Raw genomic sequence first — 17,829 nt, forward strand, 5'->3', positions numbered from 1 at the left:
CTGCAAGTCAGAGCTACCTCGGGTATCTTAAAAATCCCCATACCTGGTCCCTCCCGGGTCTAAGAGACCAGCTAGTGAGGGGTGGGGAGAGTGGATTCCAGAGCCCAAGTTAAAGACAGACTCCCTTAGTGGCCCAGGAGTCGGGACCCCCCCCAGACCCCTCCCCTCTGGCCCCAGACGGGTGAGGCCTGCCCTGCCCACCCCCTTTCCCTCTAGGGAGCTGCTGCACAGGGGGCAGTTGGCCAGCTCACCTCCGCCCCCACCGTCTAGGGGGACCCACCCCCTAATTGCGCAGAGTAAAGCGTGACAGTGCGCGACGCCTCCCAGCCAGGTGCAGCCCTGACCTAACTGGGGCGGAGGGCACGCTGCCCTGGGCGGGATCCGCCCCGGGATCCGAGCCAAAGAGCAGGGCCTCCACCAGCCCCGACGGTCTCCGGGGAGCAGGGCCGGCCGCCCTCCCGCCCTGCGCTTCCTCGCGACGACTCAGACACGCCGGCCGGCGCGCGGCGGAGGCTCGGGCTGGGGTCCGCGGCCACGGCTCCGCGCCGCCGAAGACCCAGCTCCCCCCACCCCAACCTCTGCGGGGCTCCCGGCGCCCCTCGCCCGGTCGGCGGGGTCTCTGCTGCATGCCCGCCGAGCCACGCTTTGGACGCCTTTTAATTTGCATTTGTTGGGGCGGGGTGAAGTCTGCCGTTAGGCACCTCATTTCACGGAACTGAGCTCTTAGGCTCTGGTAAAATACCCTGACACTGTGAATTTATTTTTTAAAATTAATTATTTATTTTCGGCTGCATTGGGTCTTCGTTGCTGCGCGCGGGCTTGGGCTTTCACTAGTTGCGGCAAGTCAGGGCTACTCTTCATTGCGCTGCGCGAGCTTCTCATTGCGGTGGCTTCTCTTGTTGCGGAGCACGGACCCTAGGCGCGCGGGCTTCAGTAGTTGTGGCTCCCGGGCTCTAGGGCGCAGGCTCAGTAGCTGTGGCGCACGGGCTCAGTAGTTGTGGCTCCCGGGCTCTAGAGCGCAGGCTCAGTAGCTGTGGCGCACGGGCTTAGTTGCTCCGCGGCATGTGGGATCTTCCCGGTCCAGGGCTCGAACCCGCGTCCCCTGCATTGGCAGGCGGATTCTCAACCACTGCACACTGTGAATTTAAAAGAACATTTATGCGCTTTAATTTTTTGAGGAAAATATAATATTTATTAGAGAGGCAGATAAGAGGGTACAAGTAAAAGGTACCAGATGGTTTCATTTCTTTTAGAATAAGAATAAAAACAAACAATCATGTTGACCTTTATTCAAACACAGTTTATTCAGAACCCAAGTGTCTATAGTAGTCTCATCCAGCAGGCAGCCTCTCCAGCAGTTATGAAAATAAAAAGGTCGTTAGGGAGCAGAATAATCAGCTAAACAAATGGATAAAAGAGTAGAAAGTTAAAACAACTGAAGTTCAGGTAATCACTTTAGGTTTTTGTTTTTTATAAGCAGTTTTTAGAACAGTTTATATTGAATATAAGTGTTTTTAGAACAGCTTTAGATTTACAGGAAAAATGAGGTAGTATGGAGAGTTCCTGTGTACCCCCGTTTCCCCTATTATTAACGGCTTACATTATTATAGCACATTTGTTAGTAAACCCCAATACTGATACAGTATTACAAATTAAAGCCCAAAGTTTAGTCAGATTTCCATCGTTTTCCATAATGTCTTACCCAGGTATCCCCTCCACAGCACCACATTACTTTTAGTACTCCCCTCTCCCTCAAGACAGTTTCTCATAATTTCCTTGTTTTTGGTCACTCTTTAAATAGCAGTATATTCTGTGCGGCGAATTATAGATGTGTTTGATTGAAAGCACTTTTAAAAACAAAAACAAAACCACAAAAGGAGTCATAATCCAGTGGGCCAATTGAAAGTTATTCTAAACATTTTGGCAAACATTAAATAATCACATGATAGACACCACACCGAAAAAGTGCCCTAGCATTATTAAAAGGAAAACAAGTGCCATGAGTTTTGGACCTCAGGAAGTAACAGCTTCACCCAAACAGGAGGAGTTTAAAGAAATTCATTGTCTGGGGTGAGGTTTGGTAGATTTATAAACAAGGTTAGGGAGGAAAGACTTCAACACACACATCATTAACCTGTAAGTGAGATTGCAGAACACGCTTCGGGGCTTAATAGAGCATCGGTTCTTCTGTCTCTGCGCAGAAAGAATTCAGTGAGAGGCCGAATGACAGGTACAGAAAGAGTTGATTAGACTAGGACCCGTGTGAGGGGTACAAGCAGGCAAGCAAGGGAGTGCCGCGCCGAAAGCTAGGCGGGCTACATGTTTATAATCAAAGGAAAAGCGGGGAGAGAAAGAAGACCACCTTCTTCCTCATTCTTCAGTAGATGTCAAGCTTCCGTCATCAGTTCCTCCTCCATGTCAGGCGGGGGAGATTTCTTGTCCCTACGTGGTCAAACTGGGACGGTCATGGCACGATAGAAATGGGCAAAAAGGCAGTAACATATACTAAAGTATGGTAAATCATCTCAGGTTTCAGTATAATGTCATCTTTTCCCTACATTTTTCTTCTTAATATGCTCAGAGGAGCGTGTCCTAGGAATCATTAACTTACTGACCTCACTGGGCAGGATGTGGGTCTCAGTTCACCATTGTTTTATTGTTTGGGGGCATGTCTCATGCTTCTGTTGCATGGTTTTGTTGCTAAGCAAGCCTGCCTTCTTCAGTGATCATTAACTTACAGGGGTCTCCGTGTAAGTTTTTTCTTTCTGCTTACAACCCCCCAGTGGGATTAACTATTTAATCACCTACTTTGTCCCTTCACTCAGTCCCTATCAAAAGTGTGTTATTATTAACCTGTAAAATAAAGGAAGAAAACTTTATAATCAGGCTGAGATTTTTCTTCTTTTATTTAACAGAGAACTGTCGGAAGAAAAGAATATCTTGGGTAGAAAAGGAAATTTCTGATGCTTTGGAAATTGTTCAATACTTTTCTAATACTTCAGGCACTGACTAAAGGAACTGCAGCTACAAAATATCTTGAACTGTTTAGTCAATGTCCCATGTCTCCATCTGTTTTTGGTGTGGAGGCTACGGCTTAAAATAATGATCATAAGTTTATGCACACAACACTTGCTCTATACAAACAAATCGAGCTATTTTCTGAATCAAATCTGCACAATCCTAAAAAAAAAAACTTCAAAAAACAGGATGTTTTTCAAGGCAGGCTTTTTAAAAGCTAATGTTGACTTGGCCTGTTCTAGGCTTTTTCTGGTAGTTAACAATTTGGAAGTGAGCTCATAATCTGACATAAGAAGGTCAGATTATAATACCTTTGGTCTCCCATTCATTTGGTTAAATGCCAGAAGCAGTTAGTCTACTAGTTTAATGAGCATTACGGCTCATTAAAACAAATCTCCATCATTTAAGGGTCAGCTGATTTTCTTGATGCAATACTTGAAAAGGAGAACTGAAGGAAACAATCCCCTGAAGAGGTCTGGATCAAGATAGGTGGCTTTATCAATATCATGTCAATAAAGGCATAATAATGCAAAGAAATTTTAATTAAAAAAATTTATATATGTAGCTGTAAGTTGGGCTGTCATTAAGTACAGTCCGCTATATCTCACTTTGGTAGCCAGTGTAAAATGTAAGCTGACTGCAGCTAACTTACCTTGAAACACAGGCCATCCAGAGCAACAAGTATGAGTCCCTCCTGCCATTTTCTGATCCTCTGATATGAGCTTATGAAATGAGCCCATGAAGTAGAGGCAAGAAGCTAATTTTCCTATCTAAAAGTAGGAAAGACATGAATAAATATTTTTCAAAGCCAAAAAAAAAAAGGGTATGTCTCAACCTGACACCTTCCTTCCGACCCATTTATAGCTGCGTCTTTATTGAGCATAATCAAACACTGGATTTGGTGGCTGACTATGCATGTGACCAGTTTCACTATCCATCCTCCTGCTTCAGCGCCAATTTAAGAATGTAAATCCTATGTGGCCAGATTTCTTTAAAGATGGTGAGAAATATTTATTTTATTCTGGCTAAAGTTAATCACATTTTCTGAAGTGGGCCCTTACATTTACTACTTTTTTAAAATTTCAGTAACTAGAAATTTAGATCTTAAAGATGGGAATGATTTAAAAATCTACCCTTTGGAAACAATATGCTGCGCTCTTAGTCTGTGTATGACTGTAGTTATCACCACACTGCATTCAAATTATAGCCCAGCCTGGGGAAGTGTGAGCTGAACACAGCTTCTCCTGCCACCAAACCTCCAGCTGAAACAGAACCTAGGTGACTGAGAAGTGGACATGTGCTGTTTTCATGTAAGTGTGTCTGTACAGCACTAGAATATCTGATCTGCAATTGGTGGAGAGCTCAACTGGTGCCATATGTAAAAATCAACAGGTTAATTGACCAAACTTTTACAGATTTCAATTAGGTGTTTGGGATCAAATAGACAGGCTGGGATAATCATGATGAACTAGCCATGATCTTAACCACATTTAAGCAATTAGTACCAATATAAGTATTTTCTTATTTACTTCTTTACTCAAGTAGGGTGAGATTTTATTTTGTTCATGAGTTCCTCTAAGTGAATAGTGGTAAAGTTTAACGAACTAGCATAGTTCAATTTATTAAGTTACAAAATGTAATATTAGAATATGCTTCAATTCGTGGCAGACACTGTACATAAAGAAGAGATCAGGGCTTCCCTGGTGGCACGGTGGTTGGGAGTCCGCCTGCCGATGCGGGGGACGCGGGCTCGTGTCCCGGTCCGGGGGGGATCCTGCGTGCCGCGGAGCGGCTGGGCCCGTGGGCCATGGCCACTGAGCCTGCGAGTCCAGAGCCTGTGCTCCGCAACGGGAGAGGTCACAACAGTGAGAGGCCCGCGTACCGCAAAAAAAAAAAAAAAAAAAAAAAAGTGCAAGGGGAAGCAGCAAGTTCTGATGTAGAAGCTACAGCAAGTTATCCAGATCTAGCTAAGATAATTCATGAAGGTGGCTACACCAAACAACAGTTTTTCAATGTAAATGAAACAGTCTTATATTGGAAGAAGATGCCATTTAGGACTTCCATAGCTAGAGAGGAGAAATCAATGCCTAGTTTCAGAGCTCTCTTGCTAGGGGCTAATGCATCTGGTGGCTTTATGGTGAAACCAATGCTCATTTACCATTCTGAAAATCCTAGTGTCCTTAAGAATTATGCTAGATCTACTCTGCCTGTGCTCTGCAAATGGAACAATAAAGCCTGGATGACAGCACAGCTACTTACTACATGGTTTCCTGAATATTTTAGGCCCACTGTTGAAATCAACTGCTCTTAAAAATAAATATTCTTTTCAAAATATTATTATTCATTGACAATTCACGTGGTCACCCAAGAACTCTGATGGAGATATACAATGAGATTAATGCTTTTTTCATGCCTGCTAACACAACATCCATTCTGCAGTCCATGGATCAAGGGGTATTTTGACTCTCAAGTGTTAGTACTTAAGAAATACATTTTGGATTTTGTTAGGCATAGTTGATTTTAACTAAACAAGAGAAACTTGGCAATATCTATTAAAATTAAAACTCAGATAGAAAAAGAGGATTACATTTTGTAAGGCTATAGCTGCCATAGATAGTGATTCCTCTGATGGATCTGGGTGAAGTCAGTTGAAAAACCTCTGAATTGGAAAGGATTCACCATTCTAGAGGCCATTAAGAACATTCATGATTCATGGGAAGAGGTCAAAATATCAATATTAATGGGAGTTTGGAAGAAGTTGATTCCAACCCTCACAGGTGACTTTGAGGGGTTCAAGGCTTTCATGGAGGAAACAACAGCAGATGTGGTGGAAAGAGCAAGGGAACTAGACATGGAGCCTGACGATGGGACTGAATTGCTGTAATGTCGTGATAAAACTTTTCACAGATAAGGAGTTGCTTCTTACTGATGAGCAAAGAAAGTGGTTTCTTGAGATGGAACCTACTCCTGGTGAAGATGCTGTAAAGATTCTTGAGATAACAGCAAAGAGTCTAGAATATTACACAGACAGTTGATTGATAAAGCAATAGCAGGTTTGAGCGAACTGACTCCAATATTGAAAGAAGTTCTACTGTGGGTAAAATGCTATCAAACAGCATGGGATGCTACAGAGAAATTGTCCACGAAATGAAGAGTCAATTGATGTGGCACACTTCATTGTTGTCTTATTTTAAGAAATTTCCAGAGCCACCCCAACCTTCAGCAACCACCACGCTGATCAGTCAGTAGCCATCAACACATCTGGGCAAGACCTTCCACCAGCAAAAAGACTGACTTGCTGAAGGCTCAGACAATAGTTAGTATTTTTTAGCAGTAAAGTATTTTTAAAAATTAAGGTGTGGGGGCTTCCCTGGTGGTGCAGTGGTTGAGAGTCTGCCTGCCGATGCAGGGGACATGGGTTCGTACCCCGGTCCGGGAGGATCCCACATGCCGCGGAGCGGCTGGGCCCGTGAGCCGTGGCCGCTGAGCCTGCGCGTCTGGAGCCTGTGCTCCGCAACGGGAGAGGCCGCAGCGGTGAGAGGCCCGCGTACCGCAGGAAAAAAAAAAAAAGTTGTGGGACTTCCCTGGCTGTCCAGTGGTTAAGACTCTGCACTTCCAATGCAGGGGGCGAGGGTTCGATCCCTGGTTGGGGAACTAAGATCCCACATCCCGTGCAGTGCAGCAAAAAAAAAAAAAAAAAAAAAAAAAATTAAGTAATATATGTTGTTCTTTCAGATATAATGCTATTGCACACTTACTACAGTATAACATAAACATAACTTTTATATGCACTGGGAAACCAAAGAAATTCGTGTGACTTTATTATCATATTCGCTTTATTGCAGTGGTCTGGATCCAAACTTGCAATGTCTCCAAGGTATGCCTGTATACATCTTAGCACCTTTGGCATTTTTGTCCAAATAGCCTTTGACAAATAAAGTAGGAATATAACCCTTTTCATCTTCATTTCTCCAAATGCAGAATCACCTTCATTTTCCTCTATAACATACAATGTTTCTGCTTCAACTGCTGAAAGAATTCCTTCATTCTGATCTTCAAATATGTAGAGAGTTTTACAAGTCCCTGTAGGGGGGGAAGATGTCCCTTTTCATCGAATTTATTATTAAAAGTCATGACCAGACCTGCACCTCACTCTTCTGACTTTGCTCCTCTGTGTAACCGGTGTCTGTATTCTTCCAGTCTTGTGCACAGTTATTTGGGACTGAGATTTTTGTGCATTACACTCTGTTGTCAGGCCTCTTCACTTGGTGCTGGGAGCCTGCCTTCAACCTCAGCTAGCCAGGCTTCAAGGTTCTGGGCCTCTCGTCACAGTTTTCCTACGTATATGTATATATGTATATATGTATATGAAACTCTCTCTCTCTCCATATATATATATATATATATATATATATAGTTAATTTGTGACCCAAACCGGCTGGGTGTCCCATTTGAGGATTCATTAGACAGTCACTCTTCATTTTTGTTATACCATCTCTGATCCATCTCCATCTGGATTTCTTTATTTAATTCATTGACTTTCTTTATATAGCTTTTTCCTTCTTTGTTGAGATGAAAGATTGCTGAAACCCTCTGGTGTTGCCCTCCCCCCCCCCCACCATGCTTTAGGTTTTTAAAGTGAATTTGGGGTTTGAAGATCATGAACTCATTGAAGCAATGAGTTCCCTTTACTGTGTGGGAGACATTTATTTTTATGAACAGCCATAACTTTCCTTTGGATTTGCTATCAGATTTGAACTCTGTTTTGTCTACTCTGGAATTTTAAACACTCTGATCAGATACAGTACACTTCATTGGCTGAGTGTCTTCCTCAGATGTCTCCAGGAGGCTCAAACTCTGACTTGAAAGTTTCTGTTACCAACTATGACATTTATCTGATCATTGGTTCAGCTGCCTTAACTATGGTATCCACGCATCTCCCACTGATTACTATTGCCTGTTGATCAACATCTGCATGTCTTCATTGATCCTCCAATTCTCACTGTCCTTCTTCCTTCCATCTCTTGTATTTTCTGAAGGATGTTGGATATACGAGGACGGTAATATTCATGCAGGTCCTGGTCCAATTTCTTGAAGACTTGGTGAGTAATCTGCTTTGCCGTCCTCTGCTACTGGTGACACTTTTGAGTTTGTTGGTGTGCCTTTTCAACACCTACCTTTTAAACACTCATGTCAGCATGTTTTGTTTTTTTTTTTCCAAAATACTGCTGTGTTCTGTCAGTGTTTTGGAATCTCACACATACCGTCGTTTACTTGATTTACGTTGCTTCCAGCAAGTGTCTATCGGTGGCTCTCTTTTGTGCATCACGAAAAGTGCGATTTCCACTCCTGCTCTGGTCTTGAACACAGCCCGCTAACTCCACGGTGACCTGTGAGGTCAAGTTCTCCAAGGTAAATTCATGGTGCCCAGCGTGAGAGCTCATTTCGCTCACGGGGTGGGAAGGAACGCTTTACATGACGGATATACTTGTATTCTTCCTCCTTCCAGTTCTTTTTAGGTTGGTATTTCTTCAAAAGATTCCTGAGTTGCTTTGTAAAGCTGAGTTCAGTCTCTGTCGTTTCCCTGACAAATGTGATGTATTTCTCAAGAATACCAATTCCTCACTGCTTGTGTTTTCCTAAGTCGAACGGCTCCCCGAGCTCGGTGCCCCAGTCCGGGCGCAGGGGCGGTTAGAGGCTCCCCGCGGCGGGCGCGCCACCCGCGTTCTGCTGGGTCTCTCCCATGGCCCCTCCCTCCGGGTAGATCCGCACCAAGATCGCTCCACCCACCGCCCGCCGTGGCCTCTTGCGTGCTTTAGTTTGTAAATGACCCGGATGTTCTCCCGAGTCCGGAAGCGCGCGCTCAAGCTTTGTCCGGGCGAGGGGTGCACAGGCCCGGAGGGGAAGACCGAAGGGTACGGCCGTCGCCTGTCATCGCTACCCGGGCCCTGGACCTAGCAGGATGGAGCGCTCCAGAGGGAGGTCCGACGGGTCTCTGGGATGCAGCATCCTGGGAGGAGCCCGGAGGTCCAGGAGGCCCTCTCATGTAAGAAAGGAGTTGGCCCATGGGTAGTCCCAGAGCGCTTCTGGTAACAGGGCCCCTGGAACACTATTGGGTCTTCCCGCTGGCACCTCAAGCCAGACTTAACGTCTGCCTCCTCATTCCATTCTCTCTCGGCCACCCATAAACCAGACTGTAACGCCCAACCTTCTCGCCCTCTTCTGGTGGAGGTGGACCAGACACATTCAATCCCTACGGGCAAAATAAATGTTAAGCCAAAGCCAAGCATAAAGTGGAATGCCATCATCTGAGAATTGACTTCAGAGATAATTAACGTCAGTAATCTGATATTTTATGGTTAAAAATTCAACTAAAAAACTTAAAATTATATACTAGGTTGTACAGACAATATCTCAGATGTGTCAAGCTTAGATCATTCCTGTGGTCCTTATGTTACACGTTTGTGGAATGAAAAAAATGTTTATGTTCACGTCATGTTATTGTATCATTGTAATTAACTTTAATTCACGAAGGAGATTTTTCAGTAAAATTTTCTAGAAGGAACTTTGTTCCTAGGATTCATAGCTTCAGTAGACATTTTAAAAACCCTTTGTTTTTTGCTAAAAAATAGTTGGCAGACTATAAGCTATCTTTTGTTTGTTAAAAATTTTAGCTTCCTCAAAAAGCCAGAAAAAGAACTACAAAATTAACCAAATAAAGAACACGGAAGGAAATGATAACCATAAAAGCATAAATTAATGAGGTAGGAAACAAAAGATAGTGAAAATAATACATCAAAATGCTGGTTCTTTTGGAAAAAATTAACAAGATCAACAAACCAGTAGCTAAACTAATTGAGAAAAAAGGGAAGAAAGCACAAAAATACAAAATATAAAAGGGCATAGGGGAAATAACCATTGAAACAGAGGAAACTAAAAAAATATATGAGACTACTTTGTACAACTTTATGCAAATAAATTTCAAACTACAGATAAAATCAATAATTTCAGAGGAGAATACAAGTTTCCCAAAATTGACCCTCATGGAGAGAGAAAACATTAACAGACCAATCTCCATAAAATAATAGAGAAATTTATCAAATAAATACACCATATATAGGGGAATTCTATCAAATCCTTAAACACCAGGTAAACCTAATACTACACAAATTATTCCAGGAACTAAAAGATGAAAGGAAATAGCCAAATCCTTTTGCAAAGCAAGTATATCAATTAATATAAATTAATTAATAAAATTAAACCTGTTTTAAAAATCCTAAGGGATCCACAAAGAACTATTAGAACTAGTAAATGAGTTCAGCAAGGTTGCAGGATACAGGATCAATATACAAAAATCAACTGTACTTCTATACACTGACAGTGAATAATCTGAAAATAAAATTGAACAATTCCACATACAATAGCATAAAAAGAATAAAATACTTAAGAATAAACCTCCCAAAATGAGTTTAGGATTTGTACACTGAAAACCACAAAACATTATTGAAAGAAATTGAAGAAGATCTAAACAAGTGGAAAGACACCACCTGTTCATGGATTAGAATATTGTTAAGATGGCAATACTCTCCAAATTGATCTATAGATGCAACACAATCTCTATCAGAATTCCAGCTGCCTTTTTTTGCAGAAATTGACAAGCTGATTCTAAAATTCATATGGAAATGTAAAGGGCCTAGATTAGCCAAAACAGTATTGAAAAATAAGAATGAAGTTGGAGAATTTGTACTTCCCAATTTCAAAACTTACTACAAGGCTACAGTAATCAAGACAATGAGGTACTGGTATAAGGATAGAAATAGAGATTAATGGAATAGAATTGAAAGTTCAGAAACAAACCTTTACATTTATGGTCATTTGATTTTCAACAAAGATGCCAAGACAATTCAAGGTGGAAAGAATAGTCTTTTCAACAAATATCACTGGGACAACTGGATATCCAGATGTACAATAATAAAGTTGGACCCCTTCCTCACCCTGTACAGAAAAATTAATTCAAAATCTATCATAGACCTAAGTGTAAGAGCTAAAATTATAAAAGTCTTAGAAGAAAACATGGAAGTAAATTTCTGTGACCTTAGGTTAGACAAAGCCTTCTGATACATGACACTAAAAGCAAGTGAGAAAAGAAAAATAAGTTGGAATCCATCAAAATGAAAAACTTTTGTGCTTCAAAGACACCATCAAGAAAGTGAAAATACAATTCAAAAGTGGGAAAGTGGGAAAATAATTTGTAAATAAAGGACCTGGACCTATGTCTCACACCATACACAAGAAAAATATGCAAACGATCAGAGGTCTAAATATTAAAGATGTAATCACACAAGTAGAAGAAGAAAGCTTATATAAAGAATTCATACATTAATAATGTATGAAACATTGTTAACATAAAAAACATAAACATTCATAAACAAATTTTTCTAGCCACACAACAAAATAGTACACAACAATAATAAGGAAAAGAACAATTAGTACTTTTAACAACAATTAAGAATCTCACTTTCATTATGCTAAGTGAAAGAGGCCAGATGATACAAAGGACTAAATACTGTCTGATTCCATTTCTATGATATTCTAGAAAAGGTAAAATAATAGAGAGAGGAATTAAATCTGTGTTTGCCAGAGGCTGGGAGTGGGAGAAGAAGATTGACTGCAAAGGGACAGGGAACTTACTGGGGTGCTGGACATGTTCTGTATCTTGGTTTTGGTGGTGGTTACCTAGTTTGATAGTCAGCATCAATCAAACTGTACACTTAAAAGGAGTGAATATATCATACTTCAATAAACCTTCCTTTTAAAAAAAAAACCCAAAAGTTTGAAAGTATATTTCATACGCTGGCTTTTGTGTAAGTAAGGAAAATAAAAGTCTATATTGTGTCTGCTTATTTTTATAAATGGAAAGATTGGAAAGATAAACCAGAAATTTAATGATATTGGCTTATCTAGAGGGGCTAGGTGGGAATGGAGAGAGAGGAAGAGAGAAAAGAATGAGACTTGTCTGAATACATCTTTTTCGTATAGTGTTGACTCTTTAACTGTGTTAATATTTTACATATTCAAAAAATAAATCGCTGAGGATGGGGAAAATACTTAACATTTAAAAAAGAACCTAGTTGAAAGTCAAATTGATAACAAACTCATTTATACAGAAGAAAAAAATATGATTAGTTCAAGTAACTTTGAACACCGTCCTTTTAATTGGACATATTCCGAGAATTAAAGAAATCTACAAAGAAATCTTGACTTTTACTTGATATTTTCGTTGTTGGTAGTGGTATAAGTGTAACAACTCCGAAACTATTTTGTGCATATTGTAGGACTGAGCAAATGACTAAATACATCAATACTGTTGGGAGTGAATGTTTTCACTGTGGAAAAAGGGAGATATTGAGAGAGAGAATTAGCCCCTGACAGCTGGGAGCTGACCTGGCACTGGAGGTAGGCTGTGGTGTTTATTAAAAGTAAAAATTTCACAGAACACCAACATCAGGGAAGGCCACTCTGTGATGGTGATGGATCCAAATAAAAAGAGGACCACCTCATAATCGTGTCCAAACACAGACAAAAACTTGAACATTGTTTAAACCACAAAAATGGCCTAACCCTGTGATTGGTAGCCTTGTTCCCATGCTTCTCTCTTTCCAGAAAAGAATTAAGATACCTGCCCATAGAGTTAGGCCTGCCTCCTTACAGCCATATATCCAGAGCAATGCGCACTCCCTCAAACCTTCCTCCGTAATCACCCAACACAAGCCCAAATCCTGCCAAGTCCTTTCTGACACCCTCCCCCTGGGACGTCCCATGGCTCCTCAAGTTGAGCAGTTTCCCTTGTTGCAACAGGTCATAAATCTAACTTCATTTAACTGTAGGTGTGCTCCTGGTGGCCTTTGGCTGATGAAGGAAATTTACAATACAGATGTGGAACACAGAATGGAGAGGAAAAGCCCTGTGGTGTTAGAGGGGAATTAGGGTTATCTATTTGAACTCATGATTTTTTTAAAAGAATGTGTTCATGTATCTCCTAAATCTGTCAACTGAAAGGGCTGGGAAGCTATACTCCAAGTAGCACTGGACATGAATATCTCCCAGATTTTGATTTCTAAATATTTCCCATTTTAAAAGAACCAGGGCTTCTTGGAGAAATGGCTCATTCCAGGACTGGGGCAGGGAAAGTGTGAGATAAGCCTGGGATATATCGTATGACAGAAAATAAGAAAACACTCTAATGGTGAGGACGTATCAAAGGGCACAGGCATGAGCTTGAGGGGCTGCCACGGGTTAAAGTAGAGACAACTTGTGTATCAAAAACGAATAGTTTAGGGGCTGTCCCTGGTGGCGCAGTGGTTGAGAGTCTGCCTGCTGATTCAGGGGACGTGGGTTCGTGCCCCGGTCTGGGAGGATCCCACGTGCCGCGGAGCAGCTGGGCCCGTGAGCCGTGGCCGCTGAGCCTGCGTGTCTGGAGCCTGTGCTCCGCAACGGGAGAGGCCACAGCAGTGAGAGGCCCGCGTACCGCAAAAAAAAAAAAAGAGTAAAATTTTGACACATTCTATTCCATGGATGGATCTTGAAGACATTAATGCAAAGTGAATTAAGCCAGACGCAGAAGGACAACTATTGTATGATTCCACTTCTATGAGGTACCTAGGTAGTCAAATTCATAGAGAGAGAAAGTAAAAAGATGGTTGCCAGGGGCCGGGAGGGGAGGATGAGGAGTTATTGCTTAGTGGGCACAGAGTTTTTGTTTGGGAGGATGAAAAAGTTCTGGGGATGGATGGTGGAGACTGCACAACAATGTGAATGTAATTAATGCCACTGAACTGTACATGTGTAAATAGTTAAAATAGTAAACTTTATTTGATGTACATTTTACAATAAAAAATAAATTGGAAAAATTGCTAAGTAAACAGAAACCAAGGGGAAAACTCATTTTAACCCAAATAATAGTAATAATTAAAAAAAAAAAAGCATGCTGCTGAGTCTGCATGTCAGGGGCTGACTTGGTACTAATTTGCCTGCAGAATGTAATGTTTATTAAAGCGTAATTTTTAAATGTGCTAATCTGCAGGGAGATCAGCTCCGTGCTGTGTGACCACCTAGAGGGGTGGGATAGGGAGGGTGGGAGGGAGACGCAAGAGGGAGGAGATATGGGGATATATGTATACGTATAGCTGATTCACTTTGTTATAAAGCAGAAACTGACACACCATTGTAAAGCAATTATACTCCAATAAAGATGTTAAAAAAAAATGAAATGTTAACATCAAAAAAAAATTTTTTTTTAAGTGCTAATCTGAAGGTTCTTTATTGTTAAAACAGTAACCACAACAACTGTTAGACCCACAACGTGGGCTCCTTGGGGAGGCCATCTGCAAGCGCCCGCTGAAAGCAAAGACCCCGCCTGGGGACTCCAGGCCGCCTATGACGTGAAGTTTCTCCGCCGCGCTTCTCAGCGCTCACCCAGCAGCCAGAGGGACGCTGTCAGCACACAGACCGGATCAGGTTCCCCCGACACCGCCTCTTCTCCAGGTGCTGCTTCCCGCTTGCACCGCCCCCGCCCTCGCCCCCGGCTGGTCACCTGGGTGCCCGGAGCTTCCTCAGGCCTGGCGCTCTGTCTACACCAGACACTTCCCTCCACATCCGCAGAAACCCCTCTCTTCCCGCCCTTTAACAAAACACACGTTAATGCAATTAAAGTGTCAATTCCAGCAATAAAAGAAACGACCTATCAAGCCACGAAAGCACATGAGGAAGCTCAAATGAACATTGTAAGTGAAAGAAGCCAATCTGAAAAGGCTGCACACTGTGGGATTCCAACTATATGACATTCTGGAAAAGGCGGAACTATGGAGACAGTGAAAAAAGATCAGTGTTGGCAGGGGTTGGAGGGGAGGAAGGGATGAACAAGGCGGCACACAGAGGATTTTTAAGGCAGTGAAACTATTCTGTAGGATCCTGCAATGGTGGATGCATGTCATCACACATTTGTTAAAACCCTTAGAGTGTACAATACAAAGAGTGATCCCTAATGTAATCTATAGACTTTGGTTCATAATTTTGTATCAATATCGAGTCACCTATCATAACAAATGTACAACACTAATGCAAGATGTTAGTAATAGGGGAAATTGGGGAGGATGGGGTGGGTATATGGGAACTCTCCACTTACCAATAAATTTTTCTATAAACCTAAAACTGCTCTACAAATAAAGTTTACTAATTTAAAAACAAAGCATTAGTTCACTTTTCCTTTTTTGTACCATAATATTTACCTCATTTATTGCCTTAGCAATGACATTGTTTAGAATTGCCAGTGCATAGGGATAGTAAAAAACCAGCCGGACATTTTAGTCTCCAGTGAGGTCCTCTGTTCTGAACTGCTTGGATGTCTGGGCCTGGCGGTGTGTGGCCAGCACCCAGCACAGTAGCTGCTGAGAGCGAGGTGTTCGGTGCTGGCTATGGACTGAGTGGATCTGAGACTTATGGGCTGCGGGCCTACAGCTTTTGCTCAGGGTTCCGAATGTAAACATGGCTGAAGAGTTGAAATGTGTTTGCGGAAATGATTCCTCAGCCAAAGAGGAGGAGGTTAATCTCCAGGACTTGGACTTCTTGATCAAATGAGCCACAGCCTGCAATGCCTTGGAGGTAACAATTCCACTTGACCTCATTCAGAACATTTTTCTTCCCACAGACCTTTGATTACTGATTCAGAACAATTTATTCTGTGCCCTTTATTGGGAAGTCTGTATTTTCAAGAGGCATTTCATTGCTCTATTCGCATAGTCTTTTATGGCCTTGTGCATCTCCCTATGTAATCTTTTGTGTTAAATAGCTGTTTCCTGATCTAACTTAGTTATTCCGTTCTCAGCATATCAGTCGTGCTTTCAGCATCGATACTATTTAGTCTATTATCGAGGAATCTTGCTTTTGTTGAGTGGGTGACATACTCTTTTTATTTATTTATTCATTTATTTATTTATTATTGAAGTGTAGTTGACGTACAATATTATATAAGTTACAGGTTACAGTATAGTGATTCACAATTTTTAAAGGTTATACTGCATTTATGGTTATTATAAAATATTGGCTATATTCCCTGTGTTGTACAATATACACTTGTAGCTTTTTTTTTTTTTTTGAGAATAGATTGCAATCACTGTCTAACCTTCTGTATTTCTTGCAAAGGATTCATTGCTAGTCTCTGAATTAGTGTTTGAGGTTCTTTGTGCAGTAAAAGTTTTTCTTTGGTTTCAGAAAACTCGACTTCCTGTTTATTCATACTTCCTTGAGTAAAATCTTGTTGATCTTTTTGTTCTTATTGATAATTTATTTGGAGTAGTTTTATAGTTTATGTAAATATTTTAACGGATTTTAAAAGGCGTGAGTCCTTGGGGGTATTATTTGCACTATCATTAGCCTGAGAGCACTTTCATTTGTGAGAAGCCACCTGGCTGGGGTGGGGGCAGGCAGGAGATCATCGGACAAAGACACCGAGTGGGCTGTGAGCTGGGGCCATGTCCTGCAGGGCCCTCGGACGGAGTTAGGGTGTTGCACCTTACCCTGAGAGCTGTGCCATATGGAGAGCAGTGAGGAGTATTACAGGGAAATAGTATCATCCTCTTTGGTTTAAGGAAGATTATCTAGGTAAGGAGATCGGCTTTGGTGAGGTGAGCAGGGAGATAAAATGGGGGCTAGAATGCAGACTTTCAAATATTGATACTTTTGAAAAGCTCTAAAAAGCACAAGCCTTCCTGCAGAGCCACCTTGTCCTACGCCTCTTGTACTCATAGACCTGCAGGCTGTCAGCCATACCTTAAGCTCAGCTTGCGGGTAGATTCCTGCCAGCGAGAACAATGTGTATCCCTTGGATACATGGCTCTTAAGGTGCAGAAGAAGCAGGGGTATATTTGGATGGGGCTCAGGCTTTGGTGTCAGACACACCTGGTTTGAGTCTGGATTCTGCCACTTCCTAGATGATGGTCTTGGGCAAGTCACTTAATCTTTCAGAAAGTTCTCATTTTTAGACCAAAGTATGAGATGCCTCTTCCCTGGGCCCCTGGCTTTAGAAGACCCTGCTGTGGTCCTCTCCTGCCCACAGGGAATCTATGCCAATGATCAAGGCCCACATGTTAGTCTATGTGAATGGACTGTGCAACTGCACAGTGTGGACTGCTAATAATAGTGAAAAGAGGAGGCAGGATTGAGGACACGAAAGGGGTAAAATCCAGCCTTGGCAGGTGTCAGGATGTGACCAGAAGAATGATGGGGCCATCAACAGCCAGAGGAAAATATGGCAGAGACTTGAGAGGTCAATTTTAGGTGTGTTAAGACTTTGGCCCTGCCAAACAGCCATCCAGAGCTATCCAGCAGCCCAAACTCATGAGGGTCTCGGGGCTCGACACAGCTTTGGAAATCACTGGCATTAGGGTCATGGTTGAGGCCTGGTGGCTGAGCAAGCCCTCTGAGGGCAAGCTTATAGGTCATAGTGAGGATTGAGCCTTTTCTCCTGGGGGGCATATGTGTTTAATGGACATGAGGGCACAAAGGGGCCACGAGAAGAGCGGAGGGCTTTAGGGTTCTGGGATAATGGGACGTCACTGGCGGTACATCCCAGGAGCAGAGGGTTTTGAGAGATCAGTGAAGACAGAATCATTGGCCTAGAAGACAGCTCTTTCTGGAGGAACAAAGACAGGGTGAGTGAGTAGTGTGGATGTTGAAGCCAGGAGGTTGTCTACACCTGCAGAAACGTGGTGGTGATGGGAAGCAGGGAGAAAGGTGGTGAGCTTGAGGGCAGAG

The 17,829-nt window shown here is 42.2% G+C and overlaps 1 long non-coding RNA gene across 1 annotated transcript; it reads left to right on the plus strand.

The window, feature by feature from the left end:
* Positions 1-8,054: 8,054 nt before the first annotated feature.
* On the plus strand, positions 8,055-15,150 carry LOC309815549. The gene is made up of 3 exons (XR_014295890.1): positions 8,055-8,120; positions 8,313-8,430; positions 14,353-15,150. It is a non-coding gene; the product is annotated as an uncharacterized lncRNA (long non-coding RNA).
* Positions 15,151-17,829: the final 2,679 nt, after the last annotated feature.

Source organism: Mesoplodon mirus (assembly GCF_964341445.2).
Source record: "Mesoplodon mirus genome assembly, chromosome: 14".
Taxonomy (NCBI): Eukaryota; Metazoa; Chordata; class Mammalia; order Artiodactyla; family Ziphiidae; genus Mesoplodon; species Mesoplodon mirus.